Source organism: Mustelus asterias, chromosome 1 (assembly GCF_964213995.1).
Source record: "Mustelus asterias chromosome 1, sMusAst1.hap1.1, whole genome shotgun sequence".
In the NCBI taxonomy this organism is placed as follows: domain Eukaryota; kingdom Metazoa; phylum Chordata; class Chondrichthyes; order Carcharhiniformes; family Triakidae; genus Mustelus; species Mustelus asterias.
The window spans coordinates 64961474-64986703 of NC_135801.1; the positions used below are offsets into that span (position 1 = coordinate 64961474).

The 25230-nt window shown below is 46.2% G+C and overlaps 1 protein-coding gene across 2 annotated transcripts in view; it reads right to left on the reverse strand.

The window, feature by feature from the left end:
• The window catches only part of spock3 (SPARC (osteonectin), cwcv and kazal like domains proteoglycan 3), a 578102-nt gene that overhangs the window by 215699 nt on the left and 337173 nt on the right, over positions 1-25230 (reverse strand). The window lies entirely within an intron of this gene.

The window sequence follows — 25230 nt, forward strand, 5'->3', positions numbered from 1 at the left end:
GATGGATTAACCATGACAAATGCATGGGTTTATGGGGATTGGGGAAGGGGGGGGTGGGAAGGGGGACTATGTGGGGATGCTTTTTCGATACAGACTCGATGGGCCAGATGGCCTTTTTCTGCGCTGTAGGGATTCTATGAAATCAATTACTTAGTAAGTCTGCCATTCCCTTATTTTCATTATACCACCTAGGCCTGTCTTTCACATTCAGTAAGATTTTTTCTCATTCTCCTTTGCTATCTCAAAGGCTAAAATTTTACAACTCCTCAAAGAGGCAGCTTGTAGACGAGTGGGACATCCTCGGTGGGACAGAAACCATGACATTGGGCAACTAAATGCCTGAACCACATAGAATAGCATTGTGGCCTTCAGAGCCTGTGGAGGCAGGCTCCTCCCCTGTGAGCATGGCCACCACCTTCATGTTAAACCCCAGCCATTGACCTTTTGATATTCTTTATATCTCTCTCAATAGTCAGAACTTTCACTATTTACATTTATATCAGACCAGTCTTTTCGTTTTAGTCTCTCATCTCTTTTCATGATCCATGTAATTTAATTACAGAAGTGGAACTCTTTTACTTTAGGGGTATGTACAGGTCTTGCATTATAATAACTATTACGTTGAACACCTCCATTGTTGATGTTAACTATGCCAGTTCACTAAGCTGACAACTGTTGAAGCTTTTTACAGGCTTTTGAGCGGAGAATTGCTGATATCGGACACAACATTCTCTACAGGGCATCTGTGGCCCCTGTGAGCAGGGAAGGTAGCGAGGCTGTTCTATTAATCAGTTTGAGGAATCTCACTGACACATGCAAACTGGGAAGAATAAATTAGATTCAAATCATGTACAGAAAGTGAAATAAGGATTGGAGAATAATGATGGGATTAAGAGAGATAAAACAGACAAAAAAAGTACTGAAAGATTATTCTTTTCTAGAATTTCCAATACTAGTTAAATTCTGCAGACTGGAATAGAGCATAAACATTAACTTGGAATCATTGACCTGAATGATCATAGAAACGTAGAAAAGTTACAGTGCAGAAAGAGGCCATTCAGCCCACTGCGTCAAGCCAAAAAAGAGAAAAAAAAGCTAGCCACTCATTTTAATCCCATTTTACAGCACCAGGTTCATGGTTCAGATGCAGATCCAGGTACCTCCTAAATGAACTGAGAGTTTCAGCCTCAACCAGCAACTTAGACAGTGAATTCCAGGTGCCCACCACCCTCTGGGGTGAAAAGGTTTTTACTCATGTCCCCTCTAATCCTTCCACCAATCATCTTAAATTCTGTGCAGAACTTTTGTACCACGTCAGGTAACTAGGTAATTGATCCTTCAGCTCGGGGAAACAAGTCTTTCCTATCTACCCTGTCTAGGCCCCTCACAATTTTTTACACCTCAATTAGGTCACTCCTGAGCCGCCTCTGTTCTAAAGCAAACAGCCCTGGCATATCCAATCTCTCCTCATAGCCGCAATTTTCAAGCCCTGGCAACATTCTTATAAATCTCCTCCCTGCACGCTCTCCAGAGTAATCATATCCTTTCTGTAATGTAGTGGCTAAAACTGAAAACAAAATTCTATCTGTGATATAAGCAGCATTTTATACAGTTCTATCATTACATCCCTGCTTTTGTATTCAATTTACAGCCCAATAAAGGAAAGTATTCCACCTGTCCTGCCTCCTTTAAGAACCCATTGACATGAACTCCAAGGTCTCACACTTCCTCTACCCCTCCCAAGATCTTCCTATTAATTGAGTATTCCCTTGATTTTTTGGCCTTCCCAGTTGCATTACTTCACACTTTTTCAGATTTAATTCAACTTACCACTTCTCAAGGCCACTCAACCAAAATATCATTTTGGGTCTGTTTCTGTGCGACATATTTTGTGAATAAGATTCTAAGAGGCAATTTTCCCATCCTGCTGCGCGGCTTTTGTAGTGCAGCGAGGCAGGGGACTCGAGCGGGAGCTGTTTCACAGGCTCCCCGCTGGAGCCACAGCTCCACGCATCTCCGGCAGCCGGATTTCTGACACCATCAGCTCCGCACCGATTTTTGGCGTGGAGCAGCATAATTTATGTAAATGCACATCTCCATCTCTTTTAAACCTCATTAGCGGGCCCAGGACTGAAATCTCTGGGCCCGTGAGCCTCCCCCCACCCCCGCCCACCTCCCCCCCGCAACCCCGCCCACCTCCCCCCCCCGCAACTCCACCCACCTCCCCCCCGCCACCCCCCACCCCTCTCCCCCCACCTCTGCGTGCATGCAGGAGGGTTCAGTATAGCTCCCCACTTGCTGGGAGATGGCAGCCCAACCCCGTTGGAGTGAAGGGGGCCATCAAGACCTCCCAGAAGGTCGGGCACTGGAGGAGTGCCTCTGTGCATTGCCACCTTGGTAGTGCCAGCCTGGACCTCCTAGCACTGCCCAAGAGGCAAAGTGCCAATGTCCAGGACATTGGGCAGTGCCAAGGGATTGGGGTCTGATGAGGGGCAGTGGCTCTGTTGGCAATCAGTGGGGGTCCCGCTGCCACTCTGCATTTGGGCTGAGTGACAGAGGGAGGGAGGCCAATGGCCGGGGCTGGGCACCGGGTTGGGGGGTGGGGGAGGATGTGGACATCAAGGCGGGCTGGGGGCGGGTCAAGGCTGGCCCAGGCATGTTTGGAGGCCAGTGATCGGGCCTTGGGGGTTCGCATGGCTGGCGATGCGAGGGGTCACGGGGTTGGTCAGCGATCAGGAGGCCGGCAGTGCGGGGCCACTGTGCATGCGCCGATCTCGGCACTGACAGATCAGCACATATGCAGTGGCCCACTCAGCGCTATGTTGACAGCCTCTCCAGCTGTGCGAAGTGTGGGAGATTCATTTTGAAACTCCTGCTGAAAAGAACAGCGTGATTTATTCCAGTTTTTACACAAATTCGACACTTAGAATCTTTTTGGGAGAATCGCCCCTCATGTTAGTGACCTCAGAGAGGTTGTTGGACAATAGTGACGTGTCACACCGTTAAAAATTCACTTACACCTGAATGTATCATCCCTAACTTTTTCTGCATTGGCATCAGGAAAGGATGACAGCATTCCTCCTCAGACTGCAAGGCCGACTGGAGGAGTCCCAGCACCTTCTATCTGACGAGATGGTGCTGCCGCTTCAGCTCAATGAGGCCAATACTGCGAGGGTGATGTCCACAGTGGAGATCTCGGCACAGGATGTGCACTCCATGGCAGGAGTTGTCCGCACCATAGCTCAGTTTATGACCTCTATATCTGAGTGTGTGAGCTCAGGTCTTCAACTGCATGGTGCAGGCACTGGTGGGAATCCATGAGTGTGAGCGCCAGAGGATGGCGACACTTCTGGATCTCATTCCAATTGCCCCTCCATCCCATGGAGGAGCACAGGAGCCCCCGGAAACCAAAAGGGAAGAGGATCGGCAGGAGATCACCCCGGGGCCCTCCAGCCAGGTGATCCTGGGTGCCGCTAGTTCATCTGACAACCTCCTCCCTGTGAGCAACACACCTCCAGCCCCAGACACTGAACAGGGAAGCAGTCAAACATCTGTGCTGCCTGAAAGCATGCCAGGTCCTGCCATCCCCAGGGGACATCCACCAAGGTCATCTCAGGCAACAGGTCATGGAAGTCAGCAGGTCACCTCAACCTTAATGAGTTCAAGGTGCAAATTGAGACAAATGGGTATGATTTAGTGGTGATTACGGAGACACAGTTGCAGGGAAATCAGGTTAGGGAATTGAAAGTTCAAGGGTATTCAACATTTCAGAAGGGGAGGCAAGAAAGAAAAGGAGGCGATGTAACTTTGTTAGTTAAGGGGCTGTAGTGAGAAATGATGCACGCACTGGAGTCCAAGATGTAGAATCCATCTGGGTGGAAATAAGAAATATCAATGGAAAGAAGTCCCTGGTGGGAGTAATGTATCGTTCCCCAAACAGTAGTTCCTTAGTGGCACACAGTATAAACCAAGAAATGCTGAGGGCTTGGAAGAAAGGTACGGCAATAATCAAGGGTGATTTTAACATGCATATTGACTAGAATAATTAAATTGCAAGCATAGCCTCAAGAGAGAGTTCATTGAATGTATTAGAGATTGTTTCTTGGAACCAACCAGGGAACAGGCTATTCTAGATTGGTATTATGTAATGAGATAGGGCTAATAAACTATCTCATAGATAAAGAAAATTCTAGTATGCTATGATCACCCCTCGGCAAGAGTGATCATAGCATACTAGAAGTTCAAATTCAGTTTGAGGGTAAGAAACTGGAGTCCCGCACTAGCATTCTGGATTTAAACAAAGGAAATGACATAGGCATGGGGACAGATTTGGCCCCTGTGGACTGGGCAGGAACACTACAAGATAGGACAGTTGATGAACAGTGGCAGTTATTCAAGTCCTCCCAACTAAAATATATTCCATTGAGGAGGAAAGGTGGTAAGAGGGGGCAAAATAAAAGTAAGGAAATTAAGGGTAACATAAAGACAATAACTAAGGCGTACTATATTGCAAAGGCCAGTGGCACAAACAAAATAAAAACAAAGGTGAATTATGAAAAAAAACGAGAGCAAAATATAAAAATGGACAGCAAAAGCTTCTAAAAGTATATAAAGAGGAAGAGGGTAGCTAAAGTGAATGTTGGTTCCTTGGAAGATGAGTCTGGGGAGTTAATAGTGGGAAATGCAGAAATGGCTGAGGCACTAAATCAATATTTTACCTCAGTTTTCGTCCATCTTTGGTATTGGTCAGAGCATGGTATGCTTAGAGTGGCACACATGAGTATTATCCTAATATTAACAGAAAAATGCAAACATTATAGAAAGGCAGGAACTTAAACTAACATCATCACAACGGAAATAGTTCTGAGCAAACTATTGGAATTGAAGGCAGCTAAGTCCCCAGGGCAGAAGGCCTACATGCTAGGGCCTTAAAGGAGATAATGGATCCATTGGTTACAATATTCCAAAATTCCCTGGATGTGGGAATGGTAAGAGTTTTAACAACACCAGGTTAAAGTCCAACAGGTTTATTTGGTAGCAAATGCCCTTAGCTTTCGGAGCGCTGCTCCTTCGTCAGATGGAGTGGAAATCTGCTCTCAAACAAGGCATACAGAGACACAAAATCAAGTTACAGAATACTGATTAGAATGTGAATCTCTACAGCCAACCAGGTCTTAAAGATACAGACAATGTGAGTGGAGGGAGCATTAAGCACAGGTTAAAGAGATGTGTATTGTCTCCAGTCAGGACAGCCAGTGAGATTCTGCAAGTCCATGACGCAAGCTGTGGGGGTTACTGATAGTGTGACATAAACCCAAGATCCCGGTTTAGGTCGTCCTCATGTGGTGAATGAGGCTGTGGGAGTTCTTCCACAAACCCCAAGAGGCCAACAGCGTACATAATAAGACAGCCAATGAACCGGAACAGCCGACAGAGAGATCCGCAGTGCAACCGAAGAGGAAAGAGTCGAATTGGACTCCTCCGGAAGGCCGCTGCCCTCGACTTGACATGTATGCCAATTAGGAGGTGCGTCAACACCAAATTCATCAGCCGCACTCACAAGACAGCCCTGAACATCACCCAAGCACAATGCAACGTCATCCACGCTCTCAAGACCAACCGCAACATTGTCATCAAACCAGCAGACAAAGGAGGGACCACCGTCATACTGAACAGAACGGATCACTGCAAAGAAGTGTACCGACAACTGAACAACGAGGAACACTACAGACAGTTACCCACAGATCTGACCAAAGAACACACCCATCAACTCAACACTCTGATCAAAACCTTTGATCCGGACCTTCAGAGCACCCTCCGTGCTCTCATCCCACGTACTCCCCACGTTGAAGATCTCTACTGCCTCCCGAAGATACACAAGGCAAACACACCTGGCTGTCCCATCGTATTGGGCAATGGGACCCTGTGTGAGAACCTCTCCGGCTGTGTCGAGGGCATCCTGAAACCCATTGTACAAAGAACCCCCAGCTTTTGTCACGACACTACGGACTTCCTACAGAAACTCAGCACACATGGAGCAGTTGAACCAGGAGCGCTCCTCGTCACAATGGATGTCTTGGCACTCTACACCAGCATCCCCCACGATGATGGCATTGCTGCAACGGCCTCAGTACTCAACGCCGACAACTGCCAGTTTCCAGATGCAATTTTACAACTCATCCGCTTCATCCTGGACCACAATGTCTTCACCTTCAACAACCAGTTCTTCATCCAGACACACGGAACAGCCATGGGGACCAAATTCGCACCTCAATATGCCAATATCTTCGTGCACAGGTTCGAACAAGACTTCTTCACCACACAGGACCTTCAGCTGATGCTATACACTAGATACATCGATGACATTTTCTTCCTTTGTACTCATGGTGAACAATCACTGAAACAACTATATGATGACATCAACAAGTTCCATCCCACCATCAGACCCACCATGGACTACTCTCCGGAATCGGTTGCATTGTTGGACACACGCATCTCCATTAAGGACGGTCACCTCAGCACCTCACTGTACCGCAAGCCCACGGATAACCTCACGATGCTCCATTTCTCCAGCTTCCACCCTAAACATATTAAAGAAGCCATCCCCTACAGACAAGCCCTCCGTATACACAGGATCTGCTCGGATGAGGAGGGTCGCAACAGACACCTCCAGATGCTGAAAGATGCCCTCATAAGAACAGGATATGGCGCTCGACTCATCGATCGACAGTTCTGACGCACCACAGCGAAAAATTGCATCGACCTCCTCAGAAGACAAACACGGGACACGGTGGACAGAGTACCCTTCATCGTCCAGTACTTCCCTGGAGCGGAGAAGCTACGGCATCTCCTCCGGAGCCTTCAACAGGTCATTGATGAAGATGAACATCTCGCCAAGGCCATCCCCACACCCCCACTTCTTGCCTTCAAACAACCGCATAACCTCAAACAGACCATTGTCCGCAGCAAACTACCCAGCCTTCAGGAGAACAGTGACCATGACACCACACAACACTGCCATAGCAACCTCTGTAAGACATGCCGGATCATCGACACGGATGCCATCATCTCACGTGAGAACACCATCCACCAGGTACATGGTACCTACTCTTGCAACTTGGCCAACGTTGTCTACCTGATACGCTGCAGGAAAGGATGTCCCGAGGCATGGTACATTGGGGAAACCATGCAGATGCTATGACAACGGATGAATGAACACCGCTCGACAATCACCAGGCAAGACTGTTCTCTTCCTGTGGGGGAGTACTTTAGCGGTCATGGGCATTCAGCCTCTGATCTTTGGGTAAGCATTCTCCAAGGCGGTCTTCATGACACACGACAGCGCAGAGTCACTGAGCAGAAACTGATAGCCGAGTTCCGTACACATGAGGACAGCCTAAACCGGGATGTTGGATTTATGTCACATTATCAGTAGCCCCCACAGCTTGCCTCCTGGACTTGCAGAATCTCACTGGCTGTGCTGTCTGGAGACAATACACATCTCTTTAACCTGTGCTTAATGCTCCCTCCACTCACATTGTCTGTATCTTTAAGACCTGGTTGGTTGTAGAGATTCGCATTCTAATCAGTATTCTGTAACTTGATTTTGTGTCTCTGTATGCCCTGTTTGAGAGCAGATTTCCACTCCATCTGACGAAGGAGCAGCGCTCCGAAAGCGAAGGGCATTTGCTACCAAATAAACCTGTTGGACTTTAACCTGGCTTTGTTAAAACTCTTACTGTGTTTACCCCAGTCCAACGCCGGCATCTCCATATCATGTGGGAATGGTTCCAGTGGATTGGAAAAATGCTATACAGCAAGCTTATTAAAAAAAAAGTCGGGGGGGGGGGGGGTTGGTGGAGAGAGGAGGCAAAACGTAGGAAACTATGGGCCAATTAGTTTAACATTTGTTGTTGGGAAATTGTTAGAATCTATTATAAAGGAGGTAATAACAGGACATTTAGAAAGTCAGAATACAATCCATCAGAGTCAACATGCTTTATGAAGGGTAAATCATGTTTGACTAATTTGCTTGAGTTCTTCGAATATGTAAGAAGCAAGGTGGATAATGGTGATCCTGTAGATGTAGTATATTTAGACTTCCAGAGGCATTTGGTAAGGTACCACAAAAAAGGTTAATACGCAAGGTTAGCTGATATGGAACTAGGATAGAGGATTGGCTAACCAATAGAAAGCAGAGTGTTGAGATAAATGCGTCTTTCTTGGGTTGGCAAGATGTAGCTAATAGGATGCCACAGGGTTCGGTCCTTGGGCCCCAACTATTTACATCTATATTAATGACTTGGATGCAGGGATAGTAGGTACCACAGCCAGATTTGCAGATGACATTAAAATAGGTGGGATCGTAAGTTGCGATAATAAAATAAGACATTTAAAAATGGATGAGGTTAGATTATGAATGGGGCAAAATGTGACAGATTGAGTTTAACGTGGATAAGTGAGAGGTTATCTGCGTAGTAGGAAAAATGTAAAGGCAAATTATTATCGAAATGTAGAAAACTTCGTAGTGCTTTGATGCAGAGGGTCTGAGTATTCTCGTGCATGAATTGCAGAAATCTAGTATGCAGGTAACAAGGAAGGCAAATGGAATCTTGGCATTTATTGCTAAAGGAATAGCATCTAAAAGTAGAGAAATGCTGCTGCTACTGTATACTGAGACCACACTTAAAATATTATGTACAGTTTTGATCCCCTTATTTGAGGAGTGCATTGGAGGCTGTTCAGAGAAGGTTCATTAGATCGATTCCAGAGATTAGCGGTCTGACTTACGAAGAGAGATTGGACACTGACTCACAGTCACTGCTGAGCTTCTCGTTTTGAGCCCTCCAACCTCTAGGCAGCCCCCACTATGGAAAGGCACTCCCTTAGTTGTGATGCGGACTGGAATCCAGGAAGGAGGACACGGGAAGCACTGCCTGCTTATCAGCCTTCACAGGCCCTTTAAAGCAAGGGGTGGCCTGATAAGAAGGGAAGGTAAAGTCTGCAAGTGATCTCCCTTGACCCCTCCCATCATTATGGCGATTCTGAGTCCCACATCCAAATAAATGTGTCAGGGTGCACAATGTGTCAGAAAGACAGACAAAATGGCAATGGGCGAAGGCGTAGCCTTGATAGTAAGAGATGACATATGGTCATTGTGAGAAAGGAAATGGTCTCATAAGACTATGATTCTAATCAGTATGTGAAAATTGGGAATAGCAAGAGGCACAATACAGCAATGTGAATAAGTTATAGGCTCCTAACAGTCATTATCCCGTTAGACAATGCATTAGACAAGTAATTATTGGAGCTTGTTACAAAGGCAATGTAAAAATTGTGGAGGTTTTAATCTTCATACAGACTTGGATAATCAAATTGCCAAGAGTGGTTTAGAAGATAAATTTGTATGTGTTTGTGTTTGTGTGACAGTTTCCTGGAGCAATATGCTGTGGAACCCAACTAGGGATAAAGCTATCTTAGTTTGAGTATTTTGTAATGGGACAGGGTTAATTAGTAACTTAATGTTATAAGATCCACCGAGATATAGTGATCATAATACTACTGAATTCCAATAATCTTAAACTTAAACAAAGCCAATTACGTAGGTTTTAGGGAAGAAGTGGCTACGGTTGATTGAATTAATAGATTGAAATGTATGGGGGTAAATGATCAGTAGGACACATTTAAAGAAACAATGTTTAACAAAAATACTTTCCATTGAAAAACAAAAATTCAGCAAGAAAGACCCATCCATGGCTCACTCAGAAAGTTAAGGGCAAAATTAGATTAAAAGAGAGACAAGGAACAGAAACAATTCTGAGGATCGGGAATATTTTAGAAACCAGAAAACAGCTACCAAATGTTGATAAAAATGGAATAAAATACAATATATAAGAGTAAACTTGCCAGAAATATAACAACAGCTTGCAACAGCTTTCCTTTATATATAAAAAGGAAAGAATAGCTAAATTAAACTTTGGTAGAAGCAGAGACAGGGGAAATTATCAAAGAAAATGAAAAAATGGCAGAGGCATTAAACAAACAAATATTTTGTACCTGTCTTCACAGTGGAAGACATAAGTTACAGACCAGAAATACAGGTTTGCTTAAGAGCTGAAAGGTTCGAGGGCATTAAGGTAATTAATATCAGCAAAGCAAAAATATTGCAGAAACTAAAGAGACTAAAATCCAGCCAATTCATGGGGCCTGGTGGCCTACACAGGAGCATTCTAAAATAGATAGCTGCAAAGATTTTGGATGCGCTAGCTATGATTTTACAAAATTCCTTAGATTCAGGAATGGTCCCATCAGTTTGGAAGTTGACAATTGTAACACTGCTTTTTAAGAAAGGAGAGAGAAAAAACAAGAGAACGACCAGCCAGTTAGTTACCTCAGTCATTCGAAAAATACTGGAATTATTAAGGAAGTCTTAACAATGCAATGAAAAGTATAGTATGATTAGAACAAGTCAAAATGGTTTTACTAAAGGGAAACCCTGTTTGACAAATTTATTAGTGTTTTTGAGCTAGTAACTATTAGGGTAGATAAAGAGGAACCAGTTGATGATGTATACCTGGATTTCCAAAAGGCATTCAATAAGTTGCGAAACAAAATGACTCGTAGGCAAGGTAGGGACTTAGCGGGGTAATACATATTGTTATTCATTCATATTAATGGCCTGCATTTATTGTTGGGGCATTTATTATTGATCAATTATTGATCCCTAATTGCCCTCAAGAAAGTGATGTTGAGTTGCCTTCTTGAACCACTATGGTCCATGTAGTGCACGTAGAGCCACAGAGTTGTTAGGGAGGGAGTTCCAGGACTTTGACCCAGGGACAATGAAATAACAGTGATATAGTTCCAAGTTACAATGATGAGTGACTTAGAGAGGAACCTCTAGGAGATGGTGTACCCATTTGACTGCTGTTCTTGTCCTTGTACATGACAGCGTTTGTGGGTTTTGAAGGTGCTGTCTGAGGAACCTTGGTGACTTCTTGCAGTGCATCATGTAGATGGTACATGCTGCTTGTCAGGTGGAGGGAATGAATGTGGCGCCAATCAAGCAGAGTGCTTTGTCCAGGATGGTGTCAAGCTCCTGAGTGTTGGTCAAGCTGCACTCATTCAGGCAAATGGAGAGTATTCCATTACACTCCTTTAAGACCATAAGACACAGGAGCAAAATTAGGTCACTCGGCCCATCGAGTCTGCTCCACCATTCAATCATGGCTGATTAATTTCTCATCCCCATTATCCTGCCTTTTCCCCATAACCCCTGATCCCCTTATCAATCAAAAACCCATCTATCTCTGTCTTTGATCCCTGACTTGTGTCTTGTAGATGATGGACAGGTTATGGGGAGTCAGGAGGTGAGTTACTCGCTGCAAGCTTCCAAGGCTCTGACACGTTCAAGTAGCCACGGTATTTTTCTGGTTCGTCCTGTTCAGTTTCTGGTCATTGGTAACCCCCAGGATTTTGATAGTGGGGTATTCAGTAATGATAATGCCATTGAATATCAAGGGGCAATGATTAGATTCTCTCTTCTTGGAGATGGTTATTGCCTGGCACTTATATGGCACAAATATTACTTGACACTTGTGATGCACCTCAATGAGCACCCGGAAACAAGGCTTTAGAACTGAAGGCTTTAATACATTAACAATGAAACTACTAACACAAATTCACCCGTTCAGACTGAAGGGGTCCTGCCGGAGCAGGGGGTCTTATACCCTGCCACCGGAGGCGGGACCCCACTGGAGTGTGCCATGATAACACTTAGGACAGGTAAACACCCTATCCCAACAACATAGTACAACCCCCATAACAACAACACCCTAGCCCAACAGTAACACAATAACAACCCCAGTGGTGAACCAACGATGGTTCACCACATTCACCCCTCCTTTAGGAACCAAAGGTGGCGGGGTGGATGAACGTGATGTGGAGATGCCGGCGTTGGACTGGGGTAAACACAGTAAGAAGTTTAACAACAGGATCGCCAAGAAGATCGCGCATATCGACACTTTAACCTGGTGTTGTTAAACTTCTTACGGGGTGGATGAAAACAGACAATGACAAAAAAAATAACAGGATTCACAAGTCCAGACGGTCTGGAGGACCACACCGACGCTGCGATCTTCTCAACACCGGTTGCGAAACCGGAGCAGGTGCTTGCGGTGGCTCTCTCAAAACAACATCTGGCTGTCCCCTCAAAGACTCCCGGGCCGGCCGGCCCTGATGAGGCGATGGTGTAGGGGATCCTGGAACGTTTGGTGGTGGTGGTGGTGGTGATGATGGTGGCGCCGATCTCCGAGTCTCAGGCAAGCTGTACATGGGAGTAAAAGTGTTATGCACTGGTCCCGGTGCTGACCGCGCCACGTCTGGGGAAGTAATGAGGAGTAGTGGATCTGTGACTGGGGGAATAGGAGCGACAGGAGTTGCTACGTCCCCTGCGGGCGCCAGGTCTCTAATGGAGACAGTGTCCTCTCGCCCGTCAGGATATGCCACATAGGCATACTGAGGGTTGGCGTGGAGGAGTTGGACCGGTTCGACCAAGGGGTCGGACTTGCGAGCCCTCACATGGCGCCGCAGAAGGACGGGTCCTGGGTACGTCAACCAGGCTGGCAATGAGGTCCCCGAGGATGACTTCCGAGGGAATGAGAACATCCTCTCGTGGGGAGTAGCATTGGTTGCCGTACACAGGAGGGAGCGGATAGAATGGAGCGCAGTTGGAAGGACCTCCTGCCACCGGGAGACTGGAAGGCCCTTGGATTTCAGTGCCAGTAGGACAGCCTTCCAGACTGTAGCATTCTCCCTTTCCACCTGTCCGTTACCCCTAGGGTTGTAGCTCGTGGTTCTACTAGAGGCAATCCCGAATGAGAGCAGGAATTGCCTCAAGTCGTTGCTCATGAACGATGAGCCCCTGTCGCTATGAATATAGCAGGGGTACCCGAACAGGGTAAAAAGCTCACTGAATGCCTTGATGACGGTGGCAGTCGACGTGTCCGCACAGGGGAAAACAAACGGAAACCGGGAAAATTCGTCTATTATGTTAAGAAAATAGACATTCCGATCCGTTGAGGGAAGGGGGCCCTTAAAATCTACACTCAGCCTCTCAAAAGGGCGAGTGGCCTTGACCAAATGTGCCCGGTCTGGTCGATAAAAGTGTGGTTTGCATTCTGCGCAAATCCGACAACTTCTAGTAACTGACCTGACCTCCTCCACCGAGTAGGGTAGGTTGCGGGCTTTTATGAAGTGGTAGAGTCTGGTGACTCCAGGATGACACAGATCATTGTGGAGAGCCTTCAAGCGGTCCTCCTGCATGATGGCGCATGTTCCGCGCGAGAGGGCATCCGAGGGCTCATTGAGCTTCCCTGGACGATACATAATATCGTAATTATAGGTGGAGAGCTCAATTCTCCACCGCAAGATCTTATCGTTCTTGATCTTGCCCCTCTGCGTGTTACTGAACATAAACGCCACGGATCGTTGATCCATGATCAGGGTGAACCGCTTACCTGCCAGGTAATGGCGCCAGTGTCTGACTGCCTCCACAATGGCCTGAGCCTCCTTTTCCACCGCTGAGTGCCGAATCTCTGGGCCTTGAAGGGTGCGGGAAAAAAACGTGACGGGCCTGCCTGCCTGGTTTAGTGTGGCGGCTAGGGCGAAGTCCGATGCATCACTCTCCACCTGGAAAGGGATGGATTCATCCACCGCGTGCATCGTGGCTTTCGAGATGTCGCTTTTCAAAACCTTGAAGGCCAATTGGGCCTCCGGCGTAAGTGGGAAGGTCGTGGACTTAATGAGCGGACGAGCTTTGTCCGCGTAGTTGGGGACCCACTGTGCATAATACGAAAAGAACCCGAGGCATCTCCTCAGTGCTTTCGTGCTAGCGGGCAAGGGAAGTTCAGTGAGTGGGCGCATACGGTCTGGATCAGGGCCAATGACCCCGTTTTCCACCACGTATCCGAGGATGGCTAACCTATGCGTACGGAATACGCACTTCTCCCTGTTATAGGTCAGATTCAGGCGAGATGCAGTGCGTAGAAAGTGTTGGAGATTCGTGTCGTGGTCCTGCTGGTCATGGCCGCAGATGGTGACGTTATCCAGGTACGGGAAGGTAGCCCGCAACCCGTTCTGGTCCACCATTCGGTCCATAGCACGCTGGAAGACCGAGACCCCATTGGTGACACCAAATGGAACCCTGAGGAATTGGTATAGACGACCATCTGCCTCAAAAGCCGTATATTGTCGGTCCTCTGGGCAGATGGGGAGTTGATGGTAGGCGGACTTAAGGTCTATGGTAGAAAACACTCGGTACTGCGCAATCTGATTGACCATATCAGAAATGCGCGGGAGAGGATACGCATCCAGCTGCGTGTATCTATTAATGGTCTGACTATAGTCGATGACCATCCGAGGTTTGTTCCCGCTTTTGACTACCACGACCTGCGCTCTCCACGGACTAGCACTGGCCTGTATGATCCCTTCCTTGAGGAGCCGCTGAACCTCAGATCTAATAAAGATCCGGTCCTCAGCGCTGTAACGCCTACTTTTAGTAGCGATGGGCTTGCAGCCAGGTACCAGATTTTTAAAAAGGGATGGTGTCGTGATCTTCAGGGTGGATAGATTGCACGCGGGGCGCTTTGGGCAATTTGGAGGCTGCGGCTGGTTCCCTACTGCCAGTGAAGGGAGTGGCCCACCGTACTGTAGGATCACACTCCTCATGTGGGCCATAAAGTTTAGTCCGAGGAGAATTGGCGCGCAAAGGTGAGGTAGCACAAGGAGCCTGTATTGCTCGTAAACTGTGCCCTGTACCTCAAGAGTTACCATACATTGTCCTTGGATCGGTACAGACCGGGACTGTGATGCCATGGAAATGGTCTGCTTGGCAGGGAGAACCCGGAGTCCACACCTTTTAGCAGTTTCAGGGTGTATGAAACTTTCGGTGCTCCCACTGTCAAACAGACAATTTACAGTTCTGCCACTAACCTTTACCTCCATCATGGAATGTTCCAGTCTGAAATGCCTGGTCTGATCCAGAGAGATCGACGCCACCGTTGGCCCCTGGGCGTCACTGCATGCTGCCGATGTGGATGCTGAGGACCCCTGCTGGTCGCTCCTAGTCGTCGTGGACCATGATGGCCGCCCCCATGAATCGCATGTGGCCGAGGGCTCCAAGCGCAGCGACTCCTGGTGGTCTTCCTCCTCCTCTGTCTGCCACGATGGCGCCGTCCTGAGATCGCACGTGGTCGGACCTCGTGGGTACTGCAGCGCCGAAAGAGATGGTCTCCGTTCTGGAGGGTTACAAGCTGCACTGCCGTTTTTAGGTTTGGACCTGCAGACTTTGCCGTAGTGGCCTTTTTTACCGCACTGGCTGCAGATTGCCGTTCTTGCCGGACACTGTTGCCGTGGATGCTTGGCCCCACCGCAAAAATAGCATCGCTGGCCACCTGGAGCTGCCGCCGTCGTCGAATCGATCTGGGAGCGCGGGTTCGCGGGGCGAGGAGGGAGCAGAGCTTGCTCCAACCACGTTGACTGCACGTGGTCCTCGGGGTACAGCGCCAAGCTCTTCGACGCCGCCTCCAACCTCACGGCCATCCCCATTGCCTGGGTCAAGTTGAGTTTCCCCTTTTCTAATAATTTAAGTCTGATGTACGAGGACCCTACCCCTGCTACGAACGCGTCTCGGGCGAGGTCTTGCATGTACTGCTCGGCGGAGACATCCTTACAGTCACAACCCCTGGCAAGCTGCAGGAGTTCATTGGCGTAGTCTTCTATGGTCTCGCCCGACTGCCGACGTCGTGTAGCGAGGAGATAACGAGCGTGAATCTCGTTGGGTGGCGTAATGTACCTATTCTTTAGGAGCTCGACGGCACCCTGGTAAGTGGAAGCTGCACGAATGGCTAGGTAAATCGTGTCGCTTACCCTTGCGTGGAGGACCTGGAGTCTATCACTGTCTGTAGTGATAGCTACCGAGGCTGCCAGGTAGTCCTCGAAGCACTTCCACCAATGTTCGAACGTGTTAGCTGCACCGACCGCACGTGGGTCCAGTGTCAGACGATCCGGTTTTAGGATCTGTTCCATATTCTCAGTTAATGTATTAAATTGATGCACCTCAATGAGCACCCGGAAACAAGGCTTTAGAACTGAAGGCTTTAATACATTAACAATGAAACTACTAACACAAATTCACCCGTTCAGACTGAAGGGGTCCTGCCGGAGCAGGGGGTCTTATACCCTGCCACCGGAGGCGGGACCCCACTGGAGTGTGCCATGATAACACTTAGGACAGGTAAACACCCTATCCCAACAACATAGTACAACCCCCATAACAACAACACCCTAGCCCAACAGTAACACAATAACAACCCCAGTGGTGAACCAACGATGGTTCACCACAACTTGTCAGCCCATCTGGGATATTTCCAGGTCTTGCTGCATTTGGACATTGTCTGCTTCAGCATCAGAGGAGTTTGAATGGCACTGAACAATGTGCAATCATCAGCGAACCCCTACTTCTGACCATATGATAGAAAGAAAGTTATTGATGAAGCAGCTGAAAATGGTTGGACCTAAGACATTACCCTGAGGAACTCAACATGGATAGATGATTGGTTAATGGTCAGGAGGCAAAGAGTGGACATAAACAGGGCATTCTCAGGTTGGCAGGCCGTGACTAGTGGAGTACCATGAAGATCAGCGCTGTGGCAGCAGCTATTTACAATTTATATTTTGCTGATGATACAGTGCTACGTGGAAATATAAGCTGTGGGGAAGACACAAGGTGGCTGCAAAGTTTATATTGGCAAGTTAAGTGGGTAAGCAACAAGCTGGCATATAGACTATCGTGTGAGGAAGTGTGAAGTTAATCATTTTGGTTGTAATAGAACAGCAGAATATTTTTCAATAGGTGTGAAACTTAAGTATTGATGTTCAGAGAGATTTGGGTGCTCACTTAAAGAAATTAGAAAATTAGCATGCAGGTACAGCAAACAATCACAAAGGGATTGGAGTAGAGGACTAAAGAATTCTTGCTACAATGTACTTGGTTTTGGTGTGACCACATCTGGAATACTAAGTGGAACTTTAGTCTCCATATTAATGAAGGATGTACATACATTATAGGCATTACAGCAAAGGTTCATTAAATTGAAGGGGTTGTCCTGTAATGAGAGACTGAATACAATATGACTATATTCTCTGGAGTTTAGAATATGAGACGATTACGTTAAAATACACAAGATTCTGAAGGGGCTTGACAAGGTAGAGACAGAGGTTGGTTTCCCTGGTTGGGGAATCGAAAACATGAGGGCACAGTCTCAGAATAAGATTAGCTTTGAGCAATGCCATAGAAGTCTAAGCAATGATTAAAAATTTTATTATACTTACAAAATACACAGGTATATTTATGTTTACCTAATGTAGTTGAAGATCTTTAAATATATTACTGATAACTTTAAATATTTAAATTTAGAATTCAGTTGTAGGATATTTACAGTTACAAAACCTGATGCCTTGAATAGTTCTCAGTATGGTCCATTTCCAAAAATTCCAGTGGAGATGAAACCATGTTGGCAATTTTACGGAAAACTAAGGGCATGGCTGAATGTTTAAGCAACTGAGCTGAAATTTGAATTCTTAAAAATATTTCAACACAACATGGTAGTTGCAAGCTGACCTATTTTCAACTCAGCAGTCCAAGTCTAATCCTGTGCACTTGTCAGACAATGTAAGTGGAGTTTAAAAACAGCAGCCATATACAACATGCTACATCCCTAATGCATTCGTGCACAGTGCCATTTTAACTCCTGGGAGCATCAAGCCACCCGCCACACACAGCCTAGGTCCTCATTAATAATGAAATGTTGACATCTGCCATCATTCAGGCTCTGCACTATTTTAACTGGGGATTATGGCAGAGTGTCACAGTCACCAAAGAAAGCTGACAGCAGATACGTTCAGGGCCAGAGGAGCCCTGGATAAATGATTTGTTACATTTTTTAGTAAATCAGGAGTGTTCTTCTCAGGCCTACAATGAAGCAGTGGGCCTCTCTTGCTTAGGGCTTCCCTCTACTCCTGGGCTGCCATTCCCATTGTGGCCTCTAAGTTAAAACTGCCTCATGCTGGTGCTTCCTGCCCCAGTCCCCACAAATCACAGTCCTACCAGCACTGAAAATTCACGATGAAACTTCTAAATTTAGTTAAAATTTGTAGAAACCCTGAAGGTAATTGGGATGGGATGTCAAGACAGTTTGTAGACCTGGGAGTACCCCATATTAATTTCCCTGCTTCAAGCATTACTGACGATTAAAAAGGATACTTTGTTTCCCCCGCCCCCCCAAGTCATCTTTTTAAACCAAACAAATACTGTATCAATTTCTTAATTTATGTATTAATAAAGTCATAACTATGATAGCAATATAGGCTGCAGATTTTGCTTTAAAATTATAGATTTATTTTTCAAGTGGCAATCTCAAGCCTATTTAATCAAATAAAGGACTTCTCTAGTATTAGCATAAATCTCAACTAATTCAGACATACATGCAGCTGCTCTGAGAACTTAGAGGATTGAAACGTCACTGCTAATTCCTTTCAATGCTTCATTTTAACAAGTTCAAAAGCAGCTGCATCAAATGGAGTTAAGTAGATTAAGCCAATGAAATCTTCTAAAGATATAGAAAGGTGGGAGAAAGAGAGAGAACTAAAAAGGTAAAATTTTCTAATTGCAACAGTGTGCAAAGAGTTTGTTGTAAATGTTTGAGATATTGATGAGTTTTGCTATGGATTCATGGCTTTTGATAAGAATGTAAGTTAGTGAATGTAAATATCTTGAAGGTATATGAAGGTCAAGTAGAACATCAATCCATTTATTTACACGGACCTTCAACAGATGCTTCTGCAAATGTTAGCATATGTAAATGTGAGATTTCACACTTTTGTCCTTTCTCCATTTACCTGTATTAGTGGTTTATTAAAAATATGTTACGACCGATATTTAACACAGGATAGGAATCAGGATGCAGAGTCTAAGGGCAGCAAATCGTCTGGTTACTCCAGATTGTAAGGCCCAGGAGATTTTGAATCCTGGAGCAGGATTTTCCTTGTGTGCTTTTGAACCAGTGAACTATAACATTGCCCACAAGTCTTTTCTGCGGCCAGTTATCAAATAATGTTTTGAACGTCCATGTACAGCACATGAACAGCACCCTCATCAATCTTCTCTGCTATCTCATAAAAAATCTCTAGCAGGTTAGTTAAACTTAACAAATCCTCTTTGTTCGACTGGAGCAGGACTGAGAGGGAGAGATTCTTAGCAGGAGTGCTGAGGGTAAGCAAAGTACTGATTTATTTATTTGTTATATTCCTTGTTTGTTTCGCGGGCTTTTTTCAAGGTTTTAAATTAAGGGAAGTGACGTCAGCTGAAGGGGATTCTGGGAGGTTGAGTTCTTAGTATAAAAGTCAGTTACCTGGGGGGTTCGATCTCTTTGTTTGACTGGAACATAAAAAGCAGGCCGCACTATACAGCGGGCAGCGTCGGGAGTGGGCAGTGGAGTGAGTGGGAAGCAGAATGAGAGTTGTAAGTGCTTTGGCTCGCAGGGCTTGGGCGGAAACGGGCGACACAGGACAGGTTTAAATTCATTCTGTTACCCTTCAATTTCGAATCCTTGTTCTTTCCCAGTGCACTCTGAGGAAGGGGAAAAAGGGTTCAGTGTTCCATTGGAGCAATTCTTTTTCTTTGTAGCAGTAAGTTTTATATGGAGGGGATGGAAGTGGAGGCAGTGCAATGTACCTCCTGCAGAATGTTTGAGGTGAGGGACACCGTCAGTGTCCCTGCTGATTACACCTGTGGGAGGTGCACCCATCTGCAGCTCCTCCAAGACCGCATTAGGGAGCTGGCGTTGGATGAGCTTAGGGTCATCAGGGAGGCAGAGAGGGCCATAGACACAAGCTTCAGGGATATACTTGCTCCAGGGAATTAAAATAGATGGGTGACAGTGAGAGGGACTGGGAGGAAACAGTCGGTGCGGGGATCCCCTGTGGTCGTTCCCCTTAGCAACAAGTATTCCACTTTGGATACAGGTGAGGAGGGCGACCTACCAGTGGTAAGCCGCAGTGACCAGATCGCCAGGGCTGAGTCTGTCCCTGTGGCTCAGAAGGGAAAGGGGGAGAGCGGTAGAGCTATAGTTATTGGGGACTCGTTTGTTAGAGAGATAGATAGGAGGTTCTGTGGCAACAAGAGAGACTCATGGATGGTATGTTGCCCCCTGGATGCCAGGGTCCATGACATCTCCGACTGTGTCTTCAGGATTCTAAAGGGGGAAGGGGAACAGTCACAAGTCGTGGTGCACGTCGGCACCAAAGACATAGGTAAGAGAGGGGACGGGGATTTAAAACAGGAATTCAGGGAGCTTGGGTGGAAGCTGAGAGCCAGGACAAAACAGGTTGTCATCTCTGGTATGTTGCCGGTGCCATGGGATAGTGAGTTGAGGAACAGGGAGAGAGTGCAGTTAAACACATGGATGCAGGGATGGCGTAGGAGGGAGGATTTCAGTCAAGTGGATAATTGGAACACTTTCTGGGGAAGGTGGGACCTGTACCAACAGGACGGGGTGCACCTGAACCAGAAGGGCACCAATATCCTGGGAGGGAAATTTGCGACGGCTCTTCGGGGGGATTTAAACTAATTTGTCAGGGGGATGGGAAAAGGAGTTGTAGTCCAGAGGTTAGTGAGGTACTGGGAAGGGTATCATGGTCAAAGGTGGGTACCAGCAGACAAGAAGGCGGGTTGAAGTGTGTCTACTTCAATGCAAGGAGCATCCGAAATAAGGTAGGTGAACTTGGGGCGTGGATTGGCACTTGGGACTACGATGTTGTGGCCATTACGGAGACATGGGTAGAACAGGGACAGGAATGGTTGTTGGAAGTTCCGGGGTATAGATGTTTCAGTAAGTGTAGGGTAGCTGGTAAAAGAGGTGGAGGAGTGGCACTGTTAATCAAGGAGAGTGTAACGGCTGCAGAAAGGCATTTCGAAGGGGATCTGCCTACAGAGGTAATATGGGCTGAGGTTAGGAATGGGAAAGGAGCGGTCACGTTGTTAGGGGTTTACTATAGGCCCCCAAATAGTAATAGAGATGTGGAGCAAGAAATTGCTAAGCAGATTATGGACAGGTGTGGAGTTCACAGGGTAGTTGTCATGGGGGACTTTAACCTTCCAAATATTGATTGGAACCTTTATAGGTCGAATAGTTCGGATGGGGTAGTTTTTGTGCAGTGTGTGCAGGAGGGGTTCCTCACACAATATGTGGATAAGCCGACAAGAGGTGCGGCCACATTGGATTTGGTACTGGGAAATGAGCCGGGCCTAGTGTTGGATTTGGTTGTGGGAGAGCACTTTGGCCACAATTCGGTGTCTTTTGTTATTGCAATGGAGAGGGAGAGGGCCATATGGCAGGGCATAGTTTACAATTGGGGGAGCGGTAATTATGATGCAATCAGGCGGGAATTAGGAAGCATAGGATGGGAACAAAAATTGTCAGACAAAGGCACTAATGATAAGTGGAACTTTTTCAAGGAACAAATACTGCGTGTCCTTGATAGGTATGCCCCTGCCAGGCAGAGGGGAAATGGCTGAGTGAGGGAACCATGGTTCACAAAAGAGGTGGAATGTCTTGTCAAGAGGAAGAAGGAAGCGTATGTTAGGTTGAGAAAACAAGGTTCAGTTGGCTCGATGGAGGGTTACAAGTTAGCAAGAAATGAGCTGAAAAAGGGGCTTAGGAGAGCTAGGAGGGGGCATGAGAAGTCCTTGGCGGGTCGGATCAAGGAAAACCCCAAGGCTTTTTACTCTTATGTGAGGAATAAAAGAATGACCAGGGTGAGGCTGGGGCCGGTCAAGGACGGCAGTGGGAATTTGTGCATGGAGTCAGAAGAGATAGGAGAGGTGATGAATGAATACTTTTCTTCGGTGTTCACCAAGGAGAGGGGCCATGTTATTGAGGAAGAGATGGTGTCACAGGCTGATAGGCTGGAGGAAGTAGATGTTCGGAGGGAAGATGTACTAGCAATTTTGAATAAACTGAAAGTTGATAAGTCCCCTGGGCCTGATGAAATATATCCTAGGATTCTTTGGGAGGCAAGGGATGAGATAGCAGAGCCTTTGGCATTAATCTTTGCGTCCTCACTGTCCACAGGGGTGGTGCCAGAGGACTGGAGAGTGGCGAATGTGGTTCCTCTGTTTTAAGAAAGGGAATAGAAATGACCCTGGTAATTATAGGCTGGTTAGTCTTACTTCGGTGGTCGGTAAGTTGATGGAAAAGGTCCTTAGGGATAGGATTTACGACCATTTAGAAAGATGCAGCTTAATCCGGGTTAGTCAGCACGGATTTGTGAAGGGCAAGTCTTGCCTCTCAAATTTGATAGAATTTTTTGAGGAGGTAACTAAGTGTGTAGATGAAGGTAGTGTAGTTGATGTCATATACATGGATTTTAGTAAGGCGTTTGATAAAGTCCCCCATGGTCGGCTTATGAAGAAAGTAAGGATATGTGGGATAGAGGGAAGTTTGGCCGATTGGATAGGTAACTGGCTATCTAACAGAAGACAGGGTGGTGGTGGATGGAAAATTTTCGGACTGGAAACCGGTTACCAGCGGAGTGCCACAGGGATCAGTGCTTGGTCCTCTGCTATTTGTAATTTTTATAAATGATTTGGAGGAGGGGGCTGAAGGGTGGATCAGTAAATTTGCTGATGACACCAAGATTGGTGGAGTAGTGGATGAGGTGGAGGGCTGTTGTAGGCTGCAAAGAGATATAGATAGGATGCAGAGCTGGGCTGAAAAATGGCAAATGGAGTTTAACCCTGACACATGCGAGGTGATTCATTTTGGTAGGACAAATTTAAATGTGGATTACAGGGTCAAAGATAAGGTTCTGAAGAATGTGGAGGAACAGAGAGATCTTGGGGTTCATATCCATAGATCTCTGAAGGTTGCCACTCAAGTGGATAGAGCCGTGAAGAAGGCTTATAGTGTGTTGGCGTTCATTAACAGGGGGTTTGAGTTTAAGAGCCGTGGGGTTATGCTGCAACTGTACAGGACCTTGGTGAGACCACATTTGGAATATTGTGTGCAGTTCTGGTCACCTCACTATAAGAAGGATGTGGAGACACTGGAAAGAGTGCAAAGGAGATTTACCAGGATGCTGCCTGGTTTGGAGGGTAGGTCTTATGAGGAAAGGTTGAGGGAACTTGGGCTTTTCTCTTTGGAGCGGAGGAGATTGAGAGGAGACTTGACAGAGGTTTATAAGATGATGAGGGGCATAGATAGAGTGAACGTTCAAAGACTATTTCCTCGGGTGAATGGAGCGGTAACTAGGGGGCATAACTATAGGGTTCATGGTGGGAGATATAGGAAGGATGTCCAAGGTAGGTTTTTTACTCAGAGAGTGGTTGGGGTGTGGAATGGACTGCCTGCAGGGATAGTGGAGTTAGAAACTTTAGGAACATTTAAGAAGCTATTGGATAGGCACATGGAGTACTTCGGGATGATAGGGAGGAAATAGCTTGATCTGGGTTTCAGACAAAGCTCGGCACAACATCGTGGGCCGAAGGGCCTGTTCTGTGCTGTACTGTTCAATGTTCTATGTTCTAAATCCATGCTAGCTTTCCCTGATTTAACCTGCATTTTTCTAAAATGACTATTAATTCAAGAGAAAGAGGTAACATGGATACAAAATTGGCTGAGTGATAGGAAGCAGAAAGTAATGATTAATGGATGTTTTTCTGACTGGAGCAATGTTTGTAACGGTGGTTCCCAAAGATCGGTGTTGGGATCCTTTTCTCTTCCGGATATATATTTAATGACCTGGGCCTTGGTTTAAATTCCAAATTTGTGGACGATACAAAACTTGGAGACATTGCAAACTGTGGGGTGAACAATGTGGAACTTCAAATGGACAGAGACAGGTTGGTGAAATGGGTGGGCAAGTAGCAGTTGAAATCTAATGCAGAAAAGTGTGAAGTATTTCTTTTCGGTAAGAAGAACACAGAGAGACAACATATAATCAAGAGTTCAATTCTAAAGGAAATGCAGGAGCAAAGAAACTTAGGTGCATGTGCGCATAAGTCATTAAAGGTGGCAGGACAGATTGAGAGAGTGGTTAATAAAGCATGTAGCATCTGAGGATTTGTTAATAAAGTCATAAGAGTATAAAAACAAGAAAGTTAGGTGAAACTTGTATAGAACTCTAGTTTGGCCTCAATTGGAAGATTAATCCAGTTATGGGCACCAAAATTTAGGAAGAATGTCAAAACATTAGAGAGATTGCAGAAAGGATTTACGAGAATAGTCCTAGGAATGAGGAACTTCAGCCAAGGTAGATGGGAGATTGATCATAGAATTGTAGAGTCCCTACAGTGCAGAGGAGGCCATTCAGCCCCATCTAGTATGCACCAAATCTCTGAGTGTCTTACCCAGGCCCTATCCCCTGCCCAATCCCTGTAACCCCATACATTTACCACGACTAATCCATCTAACCTACGCGTATTGGGACATTAAGGGGCAACTTACCATGGCCAATCCACCTAATCTGCACATCTTTGGACTGGTCAAGATGATAAGAATCCATGTGATCCAGGGCAATTTGGATCCAAAATTGGCTTAGTGGCAGGAGGCAGAGTGTGATGCTCGAAGGTTGTTTTTGTGACTGGAAATCTGTGTCAAGTGGTGTACTGCAGGCTGGGTCCCTCGCTGTTTGTTGTGTACATTAATGATCTAGACATGAATGTGGGGAGTATGATTAGAAAGTTTGTAGACGACACAAAAATTGGTGCTGTTGTAAATAGTGACGAGTAAAACCTTAGGTTGCAGGATGATATCGATGGGCTGGTCAGATGGGCAGAACAGTGGCAAATGGAATTTGATCCTGAAAAAGTGTGAGATGATGATTATTGGGAGGATAAACAAGGCACAAGAATACACAATGAACGGTAGGGCCAGAGGGACTTTGGAGTGCATGTCCATAGGTCTTGAAAGTAGCAGGACAGATTGATAAGGTTGTTAGAAAGGAATATGGAATAATTGTTTTTATTAGCTGAGGCATGGTATAAAGGAGCAGGGAGGTTATAATGGAGCTGTATAAAATGCTCGGAAGGCCAATGCTAGAATATTGTGTGCAGTTCTGGTTATCACACTATAGGGAGGATGTGATTGCACTAGAAAGGGTACAGAGGAGATT